Source organism: Bactrocera dorsalis, chromosome 3, assembly GCF_023373825.1.
Source record: "Bactrocera dorsalis isolate Fly_Bdor chromosome 3, ASM2337382v1, whole genome shotgun sequence".
In the NCBI taxonomy this organism is placed as follows: domain Eukaryota; kingdom Metazoa; phylum Arthropoda; class Insecta; order Diptera; family Tephritidae; genus Bactrocera; species Bactrocera dorsalis.
The window spans coordinates 25,325,020-25,343,579 of NC_064305.1; the positions used below are offsets into that span (position 1 = coordinate 25,325,020).

Here is an 18,560-nt window from a genome sequence, read left to right on the forward strand (position 1 = left end):
CTTTTTTGTTGCACATAATGTAAAGGTCATCCGCGTACAGACAGAAATCTATGTTTTTTTGTTCTTTTAGGATAGTGACGATATCTTCAAAAGCAATCAAAAAGAGGACTACTGACAATGGGGAGCCTTGAGGGATTCCATTTGACAGAGGGAATAATGGAGAAAAGACATTGTTAACCCTTACACGAAGTTTCCTGTTTGTTAAAAAGTTTTTTATATAGTTGTACATTTTTTCCCCTGTTTTCCATTCCACTAGTTTTTTTAGTATAACGTGAACTCCTATATTATCGAACGCGCTTTGGAAATCTATTGCTAATATTGACACATGGTTTCTTACTGATAGATTTTTGCTTATTAGGTGGTCAATATATAGCAGAGCATCTATTGTGCTGGATCCTTTTTTAAAGCCAACTTGTTGTTGGGAAATTAATTTAGAGGAATTAAGGTACCACATTAGTCTATTTGCTATCATTTTTTCTTGTAATTTTCCTAAGCATGGTAATAGGGATATAGGTCTATAATTTTGAATGGAAATCTCATTTTTGTTTGGTTTAAGTATGGGTATGACTGTGGCTGTTTTAAAATTCTGTGGGATAATATTATTTTCGTATGACCGATTGTATAGTGTAAGTATTCGATTTTTAATGTCTATAGGGGAGTTGGCAATCATTTTGTAGGTTATTTTATCGTGGCCTGGAGTTGTGCCCCTGGAGTTCCCTAAACATGCTTCGAATTCCTCGATTGTAAAATTTGTTTCCAAAAACTTTGTGTACTTATTCGGAGAAAAATTAATTTCTGCGTTGCCGAAAGGACCTTTTTAGGTCCCGAGATATGAGATTTCACCAAAAAGTGGACGGTGCCACGCCCCTCGTCCAGTTTTCACACCGGCTCCTATAAAGCGCTCTCACAAGTGGCGATCCTCTGTACCAAATTAGAGTTTTATATCTTAATTAAATGCTTAGTTATAGTACTTTGTATGTTAATGCCGATTTTTGGGGAGGACAGTGGTTTTTTGTACTAAGTAGCCCACATACCAAGTTTCAATGAGAAATTTAAATTTTTACTTAAGTTACATTGCCCGGACGGACGTTAATTTATATACATATGTATATACATATATAAACCTATATCTATCTCGATAAGAAATACTCTGTAGAAACTGGTTGCAAGAGTATAAAAATATTATTTATGACATATTCTTCAGAATTTGTTGAGAATCCTTACAAAATCTGTTATAGAAATATTATCACTTTCATATATGCCGTTCGTTTGATTGTCAGGTCAATCTTAAAACAACAATTAACGTAAAAACTGTCATGTTGTTTTTAATTGTTAATTTGGACCTTATGCTTTTCGTATCATTAACTTAAACTGGGTTGGGTAAATATGTACATAAATACTTGGACAGTTTTAACATAATTAAGTGTATTTACTTATGCAAATGCTTGCTGAACTAAACGTGCAGCAGCTAGGAACAAGCCAATATTTGTATGTACATATATATAAATACAAAGTTTTAGTATTTTAATAGCCTGAAAGTGTTTACAATTTTTTTTGTATGTATGAATTTCCATATATTCCGTTGCATGTTTAGAGCAGCATTTTGTATCGGCAGTAGATTGCACACAATTGTTGCCCTCATAAAAGGCTGGTTTTATGGGACTTTTTAATTGACTGCGAACTGATGCTTTTTGGCGTTGTTACTACTCGTCACTTACAGTGGTTCACTTAAAAATTCCGATTAATCTTGCATAAATATCTTTCCTATCGATATTATTCAGAAATAAGACCAGTAGAAACTCTTAAATTCACTAAACTTGGGAGACCTTTGATACGCAGTTTGATATCAGATCAGTCTAAAGAAATATTGTATTTGGAACAGAATAGAAATTTTCCTGAGTTTAACTATAAACTGAAGGATGTTTACACAATTTCTTACAACAATGCCATTCCGTTGTTTTAAATCGTATCATAACAGTACCATAAATCTGTTCTAAGACCAAAGCGATCAGTTTAAACGAAAAATATGATCTTCTTACCTTTTAAATAAAAGTTTCTGCAAAATTAAAACTGCTTCTAAACTTCTAAAAATAGTGGTTATTCTGATATTAAGGTATTTGTCGAAATAAATCGCATTGAAGGATAAAATCAAAGCATGAATTCTCTTTCCGCCTGGAACCATTTAAATAAGGCTGCATACAAATAGCTTTTGTAGTGCTGTCAAGAATTTAGACGTCTGAAGGGAGTATTAGTCCAGAAGGGGCCAGTTTGGTCAATAAAATAATTAGTTCCATAGTCAAACACATTTACAATGACGAGCCATAAAGTATTAGAGGGCTGCTATATATATTTCTGGCCTAATAATGAAAATAGGAATATTTATCGACGAAAATGATTTTATTGTTTTTAAAAATATTCTCCGTCAAGATTTATACACTTCTGCATGCGCTCAAACCAATTTTCGAAGCACTTTTTCCACTCCGATTGAGACACCTCCAAAACATGGCTTCAACAGCATCTTCTGGCGGCGAAAATCGTTGACCACGCATTATTTTCTTGATGAGTGGCAATAAAAAGAAGTCATTGGGTGCCAAGTCAGGGCTGTACGGCGGATGACCCATCAATTCGAAGTTTTGGCCGGTCAAAAAGGCGCTGGTTTGAGCCGATGTGTGAGAGCTCGCATTGTCATGGTGCACAATGATTCGTCTTCTCTTGTTCGTTTTTCTAATTTCTCCAAAGACTTCAGGCAAACAAATGGCGGTGTACCACTCAAAATTGACCGTAGTACGTTGCTCAAGCAGAACAGTCGCCACATGACCAGTTTTGCCGAAGGAACAGGTGACCATTTGCTTCGAAGTGCTTCTTCCACGAACAACTTTCGTTGGATTTGGCTCGTCTTGGAAGACCCACACGGTCGATTGCTCCGCGCGCGATCGTATATTTTCAGCATTTCTTTACACCAATCCACACAAGCCTTTTTTTGAGCGATTGTCAAATTGTGCGGGATCCAACGAGAACAAACCTTTTTTACGGCCAGGTGTTCATGCAATATCGAATGTATGGTGGTGGGAGAAATGCATAGGCATGCCTCTATCTGAAGGTATGTTACATGACGGTCTTGCATTATCAGTTCACATACGGCATCGATGTTTTCTGGCACAACAGCTGTTTTTGGACGACCTTCACGGAATTCGTCTTTGAGCGAGCGTCGGCCACGTTGAATTCGTTGTAACAGTTTTACACAGTGCTATAGGATGGTGCTTCATAGCCATATAAAGATTTTAGTTCATCGATGCATTCTTCCCGTGATAATCCACGTCGAAAGTTGTGAAAAATGATCGCACGAAAATGTTCACGAGTTAATTCCATTTTTTGGCCGAGATGAATTTTTTAATTCCCTGTAAATAAAACAATTCACTATTGAATAACAAAACGTTTTGACTGATGTTATGCTAAAAAATGTCAAACTTTCCAATGGAAATGTCAGATTGCACCTGGCAACACTTAGTGTTGCCTAGGCCAGAAATATATATAGCAGCCCTTGTAAGAGGGATTGGTAGGTTCTGATGCATCCCTACTTTTATCTGTCTATGGCGAATGATTATGCTTGTAAAAAAATCTCCTAAAGAAAAGCTTATGAAAATCGACTTTATCTGTTAATTATCTATTTTTAATACACACTATATGCATTTAATAAAACTCATAAAAGAATATCATGAGGTAAGGCAACACTATTTTTTGATAAAAAAATGGCTGATACCAAAAAGTTACTCCAGCGACTTTTCGCTGCTCTCAAATCTTAGCTATAATTAAGTAACTCAGACCTCGTATTACAAAAATGGTCTCAAAAAGTTGAAAGATTACAATAATCGCTGTACTGCTCTCATTACTATTTGTTGGAAAAAACTTTGTGACGATGTAATCGACTTCTTTAGAACAATACATAGTTTTGAGTCACCATTTTATAATCAATTGCATGCATTGTTAGTATTCCGAAGCTTAGGACTTATGCGGTAAGCTTAAACATTTTACCGAATGCTAGCTGCAGGAGTTGAAAAGACATGACGTAGAATCTTCCAACCTTCAGGTGAAATATCGGAAATATTAATAAATATTTAAATAAACTTGTAATATATTTCAGGCACTTTGTCGAGATTATCACACTTCTCAAAGAACTGTATATAGAAAATCGCAAAATCTATGTATTCTGGCATAAAGACAATGAAATTTTTAAATTGATAGTGAATAAATGTTTAGAGTATTTTTCCGTCTGTTTATATACGAACTAATCTCTCGGTGTTTGAGATATCGATCTGAAATTTTGAATCCCTCCTTTTCTCCCCAAAAAGCTGGATGGCTGATATCGGACCACTATGGCATATTGCTGCCATACAAACTAAAGATACAAATTTTTGTAAGGAATCTTTTATATTTGTAAAGAGTGTTATAGCTACTCTGTAACCATAATTAACGTTTTCTCTTGTTAAAATTATTTTGCAAATAATACAGGTATATCGATTTATTTTTTTTAACCACTGTATGCACATCCACACCAATGATGTGTGCATGTTAGCACAAAGGTGTATTATTAGTGTTACGTATATTGTTGTTGTTTTCTTCACTTCAATATTTTTACTTTTTCCCTCCGACATATTACAGCGCTAAATGAAGTGCTGATGATATTGTTAATATGTACTATATTGTATTTATGTGTACAAGGGAACATACATACATATAAGCGAGTATAGTGGCAACTACAACTGTGACTGCTACTGATATGCGGTTTGCGTAATTATATGGGCGAAGCTACTGTTTCATTAACTTTATTTCATTTTTCACCTGTGCACCGCGAACAATAAAGAGCAACGGCAATTATACTTGTATGAAAACTTTGCCTGTGCAAAAATACCGATGAAAAAAGTAAACAATTCGATAAGTTATAGCATTTGCTGTCGACAGTGTCAAGGTGCATACATATATACAATTACATATGTATATAGATATGAAATTTAGGTTACGCGCAAGCGTACGAAACCGTTCGATCACCGATAAGTCAGTCATTTTTCTGTAATTTCTTTACGCTTGTTTATTTTTTTACATTTTAAACCGCGCTCAATACACGCCGTTTTAATACCCGTGGTAAAAAGCCAGAAAAAGCGACTGAAATTTGAGTTGCTTAAATTGTGCATAAATCAAAGCTTAGCAATATTATTATTGTTATCGATATTTTTATACTTGTATGGCATATACATTTGCTTGTCAGTAATTTTTATTTTCTTAGCAAGAAACATTAATTAAGTTGTTATATATTTTAATTTAGGTATTTGCCATTATATTTTTATTTCACGAGATAGTCGCTATATTATTTTGTATTGCTTTGGCCAAAGTCTAACGCAGCAAAAAATGGGGGTCATGTGTTAATGTCATTGTACAATTAACTCCAGAACATTTGTGAATATGTTTATGCACATATATAATTTCGTTTGTATATATTGCTTGAAATTCCCTTGATGTTCATAATTTACTGAGTCAAAATCATCCATTTACAATCAAAGTAATTTTCAATGAAAAAAATTGGATTGGGATTTTTTTTCTTTAATTATTTATCATATTACTATTTATTTAAGGTCTTCAAAATAGGTTGCTTTTAAATAAAAAAATTTACCAACAATCAGTTAGATTTTCCAGGCACTTCCATCTTCATCTTTCATCCGAAATTGTTCTTACTTACCTTCTGGATGACCTTAAATGACTCAAGTAGGCTTCCTCAGACTGTACATTTCGAGAGATTTTGGTATTTTTTCTAATGATTGGATGGTTAAATAGTTGAAAGGGAAAGACAAAAGAAATCCTAAGCGTAAGCTTCGATGTCAGTTACAATTAAACAATATTCGGAAACTCGCTAGATTAAATTGAATTAAGATTTTTCCACACAGTAAAATCCGTTGTCTGTGTCTTGCATTGTTGGTACTCTAAAACCAAATATGTTTCTCTACCATTCCCCAATACTAATGACGATATTGTATTCGAATGAGAAATATTTATTACTGCGCTGAGCTGTGACACGATTTCATTAAGAATATTTCACAGTTCACTTTCCCAAATTACTAAGTCAATTCAAAAATTCAAGTTAATGGGTATGGAACCAGACAAAAATATGCGGGGTTTCGAAATACATTGTGACAAAAAAGCCCCCAGAAATTCTAAGTAAAACACAAAATATTTAATTATTCATCAATTTTTATTTCGTCGCCTTCAAAGTAGTCTGGTGTAATATACCTATGCCAATCATTTTTTCAATCCTCGAAACACTTCTCACTCTGAAAAAAAAAACTAGTAACACCACAGTATTCTGCATTTGCCACAAATACTTTTTGCATTAGAAACGTGCCCAAATACTTTGAGCATTTGTTTTAAAAGTGCGAGCACTGTTGAAGTAAATGCGTCAAGTTTACGCTTTTGATCGAAATACGGGGCACTGTTGTAGCAAATACTTATTCATTTATGTTAACAGTAGAAGTATTTGAGATTAACAGTAATTGCTCTTGATTCAAATGTAATCGTATTTGTTTTATTGTTGTGTCCCCCCCATCCCTCTCCGCCCACTTCCCTATGTAAAGTCAAAATTTCAATATCTATTTACTTTTTTCATAAAAAATATATTTTATTTGAGAATGTACCGAGTAAAGTTTACAAAAGTGACAACTACTATGCATGTACACACATACATACTTAAGATGGTTAAAAAGATTTTCAAATAATATAAATTCATTTCCGCATATAGAGCAAGTATGTGTGGGTCTTTCTTCAAGTGCATTTTTATTGAACATTATTTAGCTTGTTTAAAATATTTTCAATTTTGGGAAACTTTTCCTTAGAGGAAATATCATAAATATATCGTTGAAGGAAAACCCACACATATTTGCTCTTTACGGAATATTCAATGTTGAATACAAAAGACATTTTTACAACTAAATCTATAGCCCTAATTAAGCTACCAACTTTATATTTAATGTTGTCAACACAGACATAGAATTCCTTCAAGTTTTGAGGACTCTCACTAACAACAAAAACTCTAGGTTGCAGTGTTAATCCCTCGTTGTGAGCGCTTTCATTTAGCTCGTCAAGTTTTTGCTGGAAGTTATTAATATTTATAAGATGCACCATCATATCCATTTGTGCATCTGTAATGGAGGGCTTTATGTTTTTATTTTTACTCCTCAGTGTTATTACTGCATGTAGTAAGATAATAATGCCTGTAATCTAAATAAAAAACCTGAAATTAATAACAAAAATCACACAATAGAAGACAAAAAGATAAAGATAAAAAAATCACTGGGGAAGTCCCTTTTAAACAGCCTCCGTAAGCAGCGGGCGATGCGGCAGGCACACTAATGCAAATGCAAACTATGTAAGCTCCTTTTGCGCAGCTTCACTAAACGCGAAATGTCTTGAAGTAATCACTTTCACTTAAATTAATACTTTCAGCACATATATTTACCTATAAAACCCAAATTAAAGTATTTGCGCACGCAACACGTGTTTCTGTTAGAATGATCGATGGAAAAATGTAAGCGTCAACTTCCCTGTCATCGTATGGAGAAACAGTAAAATTAAATGCGAAATGGTTGTGACAAATACTTTTACATTTAAAAAACTGTAATCAAAAGAAAATTAAATACGAAACCTTTAAAACAACTATTTTTATATTAGATTTTAATAAGATGATTTTTAAAAGCACAGCCGCTTTTGATTCAAAAGTGCCGCATTTAAAAAAAGTATTTGAATCAAAAGCAAAGTATTTCCGTCAAGAGTTTTGCTGTTGAAACAAATACTTTTGTTTTACTGTACTTTAACTGCAGAAAGTATTTGATTTAACTGCGGGATTTTTTTTCAGTGCATAAGCACTTTTTGGCTAGGCCTTCAGCTCCTTCAGCGATTTTTTTTATCTCTTCGATAGACTGAAAACGGGTTCCATTCCGAAGATAAACCTCATAAACCCATGGCTCACCGGCAGTTATACTGCTCTCTCTGAATGTGGAATCGAAATAGGCACGATCAACCATATCCAAAAACACCTCTTTACGGTAAAATTTTTGAAAAAAATTTAGCTTTTTTTCATGAGTAGAAGAGGTCGAAGGTCATCCAGAACAAGGCATGTCTTCAACGATCTCTCGACCGTCTTTGAAGGCTTTGTACCACTCGTAGGCTTGTGTTTTTGATAAAATTGAATCACCGTAAGCTTTATCCAACATTCCCAACGATTCCGCATACGAAATTTGGTTAGAAATAAAAAATTGAGACAAATTCTTTGTTCAATATTTTTATCCATTGTAAAAACCGCAATGCATTACTGAGGTGTACAAACTTAAGCATCTGCTTTAAAAAAACCATGAACTTAGCAAAATACTTTCTTTGAAATATCATTTACCCGGAGAATTTAATTACCATTTCTGGGTACTTTTTTGTAACAATATACTTACATATGTACGCTGACATTTAAGTAAGATTGCTATCACAAGTATTTTAATACATGAATAAATAGTACAAACCAAAACCGAATCCAAACATGGAGTGTTCTACAACACTGAAGTGTTTGAAAATTTATTTACATGGCTTTTACCGAGTAATTTTGAAGTTGGTTGACATTTAGTGACCTGAAGGTTTTCCATCGTTAAATTTTAGATTAAACTGCGCAAGAGCAAAACTCCATGCTACTACCGAATGACTTTCGAATTAACTTTACTTAAGCTCAAAAAAAGCTCATTGGCAAATCTCTAACCAAATTCATGCACATAACTGTCATAGCGTAATCTAATTTATTGTCATTTAACACAGTTTAGCACTTAGAAAAATTATATTTTTGTGTAATTTGACAATCATATTGCTAGAGCTGTTAGAATAAAAAGTGGGAAATTGTAACATAAATTAAGCGAAACATGATCTTTAAGCCGCAAAACACACAATAATTTGCAACTGACAGCTCCACGCGCCGCACAATCCGATCAAATGCCGCAAACAAATGAGCTGATCAGCCACAGAGCAAGAAAAAAACGAGAATACAAAATGTAAATAGTAAACAATTTTATACAATACATTCACAAATGTACACACCTTTTTGCATACAAAGGTGTGCCAAAGCGTTGGAAACATTTTTTAAAATTATCTGAGCTCTCAGTGTAACCGCTACACCAGAACAAATCAACCGCTAAGATTGAATTTGCAAAATATCCATTTCCAACCAATCGTGCAAACGCGAAAAACCATAAAAACAAAATGCAAGCAACACTAGTAAGCTGAAAAATAGTTAAGTAAAAGTGTTAAGTGGCATTTTTCAGCCACATGGTTTGCTAGCAATTCGTTACTCATTGGTAGCTCTCGGCATACAAGTAGAAAATAATCGCGTTGTTGTTGCAGGCAAATCGTATATGTATATCACAAATACTGCTGTCAATCACATTTTATCACGTTTGCTCTCAACCGGCTGCCACTAATGATTGATGCGTTGGTATGTGCATTTCCACGAACAGAGACGTCAAAAGAAAATCACAAGCAGGGGTAGGCTAATTTGGATTAAGGTTCATATTGTTTGAATTCAGCTCGCTAAGAAATGTGAGCTAATATATTTATACTAATTCTTCATATAAGAATGATAGAAAATGAGATTGCGACAATTACGACCCGTTGCTTAAGTCATATCAGCTGCGCACAACATATTAAAACATATGGGATGGTTCGAAAATGGAGGTTGTAGTTGATGAGGGGATATACTGCCCAGAGCTGGGCAGCAGAGGTCTTTGCTATTGGAAAACCCTCGAAGCTATCCTCTATTGTATCAGCGAACAACTGCAGAGTTGACATCTTGGCGGACAGCCAAAAAACTATCACGGCTTTAACCTTGCTTCGCATATCGGTCAGAAGTGTCTTGGAAAGCAGGGTAGCAGAATAGAGTGTCGCCAAAGGTAAGTAACTTCACTTCTATTAGGTGCTAGATCACTAACGCATCGATAGCAATAAGATAGTGGACGAGATTGCCAAGACAGGTGTACGCGCCCGCGGTGGTAAGGCTACACTTTAGACATTTGGGAGCCCCACGGTATGAAACACTGGAAGAGGTATTGATAGTGAGGCCACAGAGTTTCGGTTCAAATACAGGCATCCTAAATGATGACTACTCTTCATGACAAGGAAACTGAACTCAGTCTTTTATTGCAAAGAACTAAAACCGTGGGTCATTAGCTTACCATACTATTCTAACTTAACTTATATAAGTAAATATATTAAACCTTGCTATTGGACAGAATTTTCGCGACTGGAGTATATTGCGGTACATTGTTGTTCTGTATAGTAAACGTTGACATCATTATTGCAAGAGAAATTTACTATCGTATAGTACAAAATTTCTGTGGAAACAGCTCCTAGTTTCATTTCGAGCGGGTTTGAAAACAATCAGTGGGTTTAAAAAATTAGAAACAACAATATCGGTCAGTACGTGACACCTTTCCTTTATACTTATGATTATAAATTGATGCCTCATTCACTGTAACTACCAAACTTAGCCACGTGCGACCTCTTTTTGTCACTAGTCAGCCTAAAAGTTTGCTCGAATGGGAGGTAATCGATGTCACCGAGGAGGTAGAAATTTCAGAACTTTAAGTATACAGTGGCGGACAAAAGTCTACATACACCCCCTGTTTTCTTTGATGTGAGAGTACAAAAACTTTTTAGAGAAATATGTTGATGCAGTTTTATTCTAATCTTCTTTCTAGTAACAACCAACTTAAAAAATCCATTATTTAATATAAAACTACAAATTTATGGAATAAAAACTCAAATATTGTGTTGACAAAAGTCTACATACAGTACAAAAATATCTTAGTTCAGTGCGAAAACTTTACAAAATGCTAGTTATTAAGACGTTTTAGTATTTAGTTGGGTCCCCATTGGTATCTATAACTGCTTGAAGTCGCCGTGGCATTGATTTTGCTAAATTTGTCAACGCTGCAGATGTAATGCTGTTCCAAGATTCCAATATGCGCTCTTAGAGTATAGCAGAGCTAGAAATTTGGTGCTTTCTAATTCTACGCTCCAAAATCTCCCAGACATGTTCAATAATATTCATATTTGGACTTTGAGGTGGTGTATTTAAATGCCTTGGAGTATAATAAAGCAACAAGTCCTTAACAATTTGCGCCGTATTCATCGGATCGTTATCTTGTTGAAATATCCAACCGGAACCGAGCCCTAAATTATCCACCAAAGGCTTCAAATTATTTTCCAATAGAGACTTATACTTAAAACAGTCCATTTCACTTTCAATAAAGTCCAACTTTCTAACTCCAGAGGCCGCAACAGCTCCCCAAACCATTACGCTGCCGCCACCGAGCTTCGCAATTGATACGCCCTTTCATCACTACCAAAAAGGGTGAATTTAGATTCATGTGTAAATAAAACTTTTTTCCAAAAATCCATTTCCTTTTCTTTGTTTTTTTTGGCGAACTTTATAACGAAGTTTCCGGTTTTTTCAGAAATAAAAGGTTTCTTCCGTGGTGTTCTACTGTGGAATCCGTTATCGTTTAGAGTTTTTTTTATTGCTCATGGATGGATACACGTTTGTGACGTACTTGCTATGCGTTCGGCTAAATTTGGAGCATTTTCTTTTGGATTTTGGTCAACTTCGTTGAGAATCAGGCTGACGTCTCTACGAGATTGTTTTTTTGGGCGTCCACTGGTTTATTTTCGTTGGAACCATTATTTTTAAATTTTTTTAGAATTGTCTGTACTGTTGCTCGAATCAAGTTTAAAATTTTAGAAATTTCACCATATGATTTTTTTCTTTCCTTTCTTTTATCACCAAATTTCTTACATCAATTGATATTTCATTTCGCGGAGCTATTATAGCTATTGAAGTGTTTAAACCACAACTAAATTCAATAAATGTCAAACAATAAACATAATGAAATAAAAGAAAAAGGCTAAAGGTACCTTACTGTTAATATAACAATGTACAAAGTATGAGATTCGAACTGTATGTAGACTTTTGTCAAAGCAATTTTTGAGTTTTTCTTCCATAAACTTGTTGTTTTATGTTAAATAATGGATTTTTTTTAGTTAATTGTTATTATAATAAATATTAGAATAAAACTGTTTAAATACATTTTTCTAAAAACTTTTTGTACTCTCATACCAATGAAAATAGGGAGATTATGTAGACTTTTGTCTGCCACTGTATATCTTTAAAGAAAACAAAAAAAAACGTTAACTTCGTCTGCACCGAACCTAATATACCCTTCACAGGTGCATTTCTTTTAGTAACTATGTGTTCAGTATGTATGGAAGCTATACGCTATAGTAATCCGATCTGAACAATTTCTTCGGAGATTACATAGTTGCCTTAGAAAAGAATCTATACCAAATTTCGTGAAGATAAGTATATCGTGAAGATATACATATGTATTGTGAAATGAGAAAGTTTCCCATGCAAGAATTTGATTCCGATCATTCAGTTTGTATGGCAGCTATATGCTATAGCTAAACGATCTGAACAATTTCTTCGGAGATTACATAGTTGCCTTAGAAAATAATCTATATCAAATTTCGTGAAAATATATTGTGAAATGAGAAAGTTTCCCATGCAAGCATTCGATTCCGATCGTTCAGTTTGTATGGTAGCTATATGCTATAGTTAACCGATCTGAACAATTTCTTCGGAGATTACATTGTTGGCTTAAAAAATAATCTATACCAAATATTGTGAAGATACATTGTCAAATGTGTAAGTTTTCCATGCAAGAACTTGAACCGATCGTTCAGTTTATATGGCAGTATGTTATAGTGGACCGATATGAGCAATTCCGACAAATAAGCAGATTCTTGAAGAAAAAATGACGTTGGCAAAATTTCAAAACGATATCTTAAAATCTGAGGGACTAGTTCGTATATATACAGACAGACAGACGGATGGGCACACGGACAGACAGACAGACGGACATGGCTAAATCGACTCAGCTCAACATACTGATCATATATATATATATACTTCATAGGGTTTCCTACGCTTCCTTCTGGGTGTTACAACCCTGTTCAGGGTATAATTAGTTGGTCAAGATTAAACCAGTTTATGCCCAGTCAGTTCTCTTTTATACCCAATACCACTTATTCACGTAATCCTAGAAAATTGTACTCAAATTCGGTCCCCAATATTGCCTTTCTTTCCAGAGAAGAGTGGTAAAGTTGCAAGGGATAAGCATCTCCACATAAGCGGAGATAACAGCAATTCAAGAAAGCATTCTTGTTTTGACAAGGAGTGTGGCCAGAACAACGATTACATTTATATATTCAGATAGCCAAGCGAAAAAAGCCAAAGATAGTGAATCTGACAACCTATTTCACTTTCACGTTAAATGGGTTCGAGAACATAGTGATATTCTTGGTAACTGTGAAGCAGTGGAACTAGCCACAGCAGGCATCAACCTACAATTAAACTCTAGAAAAGAAAAAATCTGTATGCTTCTGTCTATTTGTAGATATTTAATCGACAAACGTACTTATGTATATTAACTCAACAAGCAGGCAAACGTGGCACGAAAGGAATATGGCCACACGTGCCGACTATTCAAGCAGATTGGGCTAAGAACTCAAATATTTGTGCTAACAATTCACTGTCTAATTGGCAGAAAGGCCAGTAGGCTAGGCACACTATATAATGACTATTGAGAAGCTTTTTGGAAGTAGAAGAAGAGGAGACTAAAAAAAGTCTTCTATGCGAATCCGAAGCTTTATATAAGAAAAGAATAGTAACTATCGGTCGAAGTTTCAGAGGTTGCACAGATAAAACTTTTTGTACTGAAAAACTTCATCAGAAGTACGGGTGGTTGACAAAAACACAATATAATGAGGGGAGTTTAATTCCAGTGGTTTCACAATGGGTCTTCTAAAGGCCTAGGTGCTCGTAAGGTTAAAAATCTACCTACCTTTCCACCTAAAGTTATGCTTTCCATATGTGGAATAATAGTTGAGTGTATATGATAATAGTATTGAACCCATTATTCCTATATCTGTATGTATTCATAATATTCTTTTAATACTCTGAAATGCACAAAAACATTAGTCCGAAAAACGCTATGTTTCAGCACATATTCCCATGCTTAAGTAAATTTCACGCCCTTATCAACTTCCCATCACTAACTAACGGCTCCGACCAAATACATATGTTGAAAACATGAATATTTTCAACTTCAAAGTAAATAAAAACAATACCTAAATATTATTTATCGCGACAATTTGTTGTCGTTAGATCATTTACAATAGCTCCACCGCAAATGGGCACAAGCTCTGATGCTCGTGTATTAATTTCTTGGCATATGATTGACGCCACTAACCAAAAACAGACGGACGCACTCAATAGTGATGTCCTAAAAAAGCGCAAAGTGCAAATGTCTGATGTGTTACCACCAACTAATTCGAACTGTGCAAAATATAGTGTAAATTAGTAGCAAAAAGAATTGCTTGAACTTATCTACAAGTTATCATTATTCCAGCAAGTGGCGAATTACTAACAAGCATTAAGGCATTAAGTTTTGGCGCACATAGTCCGCTTTTAAGGACGGCCACAGATGTTATCGCTTGTTAGCATTCTCGGTTTTTTTTTAAGTTTATCTAGACACTGAGGACAAACGTGCCGAGCCTATTAATTTCGAATGCCGCAGAGCTTTAATAACAAGTAAAGTATGTATTGGACATAAAAAGCGCGCACATATTTTTGTTTAGTCGCTTCGATTGTTGCCTTGTTGGAGTTGTGGCGGTGCGGCTAGGTAAGCATGAAAATGCCGGCGGATCAGCAGGCATGGCTTAGCAGACAGTTTCGGGAAAAAGGTGTGTTGTTGTTTTATTTTTGTTTTGATCACTCACTAACGTCATATATATAATACTCGAGCAGAATTTTTAATTTATTTTTATACTCTGGCAACATGTTGCTACAAAGTATAATAGTTTTGTTCACGTAACGTTTGGACGTATCACCTAAAATAAATTGATAACTAAATACGACAGAGACATACAATTTTACACCCAAGATGGTATGAGAGGACTTTATAGGGACGGGGTAAAAATTGGACGATGGGCATGGCACCGCCCACTTCTAGGTAACCCAACCGACCGATTTCGACAAAATTTGGTGCACATTCTTACCCGAAAATGATCGAAACCTTCTTCCCATATTGGATTCCTTCATTTTCGAGTACACAAATCAAAGAGAAATTGATATAACAGAATACAATTTTACGCTAATAATTCCTTATGACCAAAATTTGTCCAAATGTATCTAAAGTTAACTTTTGACCGAAAATATCGGTCAATATGTGGGATATACAATAAAAATTTAGAGAAAATCCTCTTGCAATCCTTGCAATAGAATCTCTGTGTACTTAAAATTTGCGGAATCCGGTGAATACTCCCCTGAGCCCCCATATACCTAATACAAAGATTCTCGAACTTGTGGGTGACTTTATGCCGCATATATCAGCCAATATGTGAGTAATCTTAATGAAAATGAGAGAACGTATTTCACTCATAAAAGTGCACCTTGGTGCCTAAAATGGATGAAATTGAGCGAAAACTTGACATAGTCCTCATATAACTAATATCAGGATTAATTTCGAACATCCGGATGGAATTTGCTCCATGTGATTTATGATTGTATGTGAGGTACCTTAATGAAAAGCAAGGAACATTTTTTTTTGTATGTTACATTTTAATGTAAGTGATATTGGCAAGAGTAAATAAAATCAGGTTAATATTCAACTCCCATATTTTCCTGAAAGAATTTCTCGGACATTCATTATTGTAAGTAGCAAAAATATAAAATGTTCGGTTCCACCTGAATTTAGTCTTTTCTTACTTTTTATTATTGATATCGCGTAGATATTTATTGCTGACTTGTAAGCGGATTTTATTGGCAAATGATTTATTTATGAATGAGTTGATTTAGATTGACAAAGTTGTTGCAAATACGTAAGAACACTGAAGTGTGCGATAAACAGAAAAAATAAAAAAAATCCTAGTAATGCGATAGTATAAACAGTACACTAGCATGAGGTTTATACACTGCTAGTTTGAAGGATACGGGTTCGTCACCCTTTTTACTTCAATCGAAGTACAACAACGAAGTACAACAGTTACAAACTGGCGGTAAGTCAAGTATCGCATCGACTTGCAATTTTATTATGTCTTTAGATCTCAAAGCAATACTATAATACTCTTCAGAAATACAAAAGATTTCTTACAAGAACTTGAACTTAATCCGATCTGAACAATTTTTTCGGTAGTTCGTAAACAGTTGCAGTTGAAAATTTACGTTAAAAAGAGAAAATCAACAGTTACCTGTAATTGAATTCAAAATCTATGGTGATTTCCCAAGCCATCCTTTGAAGAGGTGAGTATAAAAGCAACGTAAACGTCAGATATGCACTCTATACCTAGATATTACCTTCCAAGGGCAACACATGACGAAGGAGTCAAAAAGATCTATATGTGGTCTCTATACCCATTAACGAAAGAGAGTCCAACAATGGTGCACATTAAATAGAAATAAAATCGTATAAGGTGCGTGCACTCGCCTCGCATGAATAATTTATGCGCGCGTTGTAGCTGTGGACCAATTAAACATTGTGGCATTTTAATAAACACAACATTAGGAAAGACAAATACAAAACTAAAACAAGCAGATCATTGTGACTTTAAAAAGAGAAGTCATAAATAAAAACGATACCGACAATTGCAACTCTATGCACTACAAGGTAAAACAATGTCGGGAATTTATTCGCTCTGAACATGGAGCTCATGAATGAACTCATATAAAAGAAGTGAACACCAAGCTAACAGCTAACAGTTATTTATAGACATGCAACTCCGAGTATGTGGTGTAAAGTATTTGTAATGAGCTCTGGATTCATTAATTCATTCTAAATAAGCAGTGCGCACAACAAATGTGCGAAAGAGGCATTTACAATTACAACATTATAATATAAATCAAATCATTACAGGTTATGTGTAGCTGAGTAAATGGGACGTTTGTTAAGTCCAGCGTAAAGATAGTGCGACACTCTGGTAGTGAAGTGACGAATGTCTTTGACATTTATTGTAAATCTGTTTTAGTATAAAAGCAGTATAAAAGTGTTATGAAAAAATTTTGCATTAGTTATTTAGAAAGCCTGGAGATCCAGCTTAAAGTTTCAAGAAGTATCCTTTTTGAATATAACTTTCATATATGTATATAGGGTGGGCCATCTAACGTTTTAAATTTGAATTATCTGTATTTGTAAAAAGTCTAAAATTTACGAAATGGGCCGCTATTTACTATTCCACAGTTCGCAGATTGGGCAGAAGATTGTTTGACCGAGGCTGGTCAATTTTACCGGAAAATCATCTTTTCGGACGAGGCTCATTTCCACATCGATGGTTACGTTAACAAGCAGAATTGTCGCATTTGGGGCACAAAAAACCCGCACGTAATAGTCGAGAAGCCAATGCACCCAGCACGAATCACCGTATGGTGCGGATTTTGGTCTGGTGGAATCATCGGCCCATTTTTCTTCGAAAATTAAGAAGGAACCGTAACCATCAATGGTGAGCGATATCGCACAATGTTAACCGAATTTTGCTTCAAGCAAATTGAAGAGGAAGACTTGGACAACATTTGGTTCCAGCAGGACGGCACTACGTGCCATACAGCAAAACGCTACACTCAATCTTCTACGCCTTATCTTCGAAATTTAAAATTTTATATGGCTCACCCTATACTTTCATATATACTATATGTATATCCCATGCCTTCGTGCCAACGATGTATTATGAAGAAAACTTAAAATTCGAGTTTGTTTCTGATATGGGTTCCAGAATTGAGGTGGCAGTAACTTCGGTCGAATTCCAAAAGTAGATAAGCTAAATGGTGTGCTATAAATTTATTTTTAAATATTAAAAGTTGTCTAAGTTCTGATGTATTTTGTTAGGTTTTTGGCTTTACGCTGTATTACGTAAAAGTCAAATTGCTCTTTTTACTTGGGTAACAATTGTCTGCCCTGAAAAGTGGCAAAATCATGTTGTCGGCCCAGTAACATAACTATCCGTCTGACGAGTTTGTTGGTTAAATAATTGACAGTGATTACAGTTGAAAGTCAGTGTGATTTATTTTATTGAATTGATTGTTATTTATCGTTTATGAACGTATTTAGCATTACTTTGCATTTAAAGTGTTAAAATGGCTTTTTTTAGTTGAATTAACCAAGCCATTAGCATTTATTTCAATTATCGAAGTAAAGATGTATTTTAGAGCCATTGATCGAAATCACAAGTTATAACATTCTAAAAACAATTGAGTTTAAATAAAAAGAAATATAAATTATATATAAACACATACGCATTTAGTATCTATCGTTGAGCTGTACTAAAATTAAAATACTGTTCCACAGTATGGTTTACTACGAAAAGTTTTTCTAAACTTTTGGAAGTTATCTTTGAGTACATGAACACGAGCAAAGCGTTTCTATTAGACCGATTATCTC

The 18,560-nt window shown here is 34.7% G+C and overlaps 1 protein-coding gene across 6 annotated transcripts in view; it reads left to right on the top strand.

Moving 5' to 3' along the window:
- Window positions 1-18,560, top strand: part of LOC105222347 (bcl-2-related ovarian killer protein) — a 45,660-nt gene that overhangs the window by 16,020 nt on the left and 11,080 nt on the right. The window contains exon 1 of one of the 6 annotated variants that reach the window (XM_029548699.2): window positions 9,425-9,962. The exons of the other annotated variants lie outside the window; for them this stretch is intronic. The gene's annotated coding sequence lies outside the window, so the exon portion shown is untranslated. Of the gene's footprint in view, window positions 1-9,424; window positions 9,963-18,560 lie in introns of those variants that run through there. 6 annotated transcript variants of the gene reach the window in all.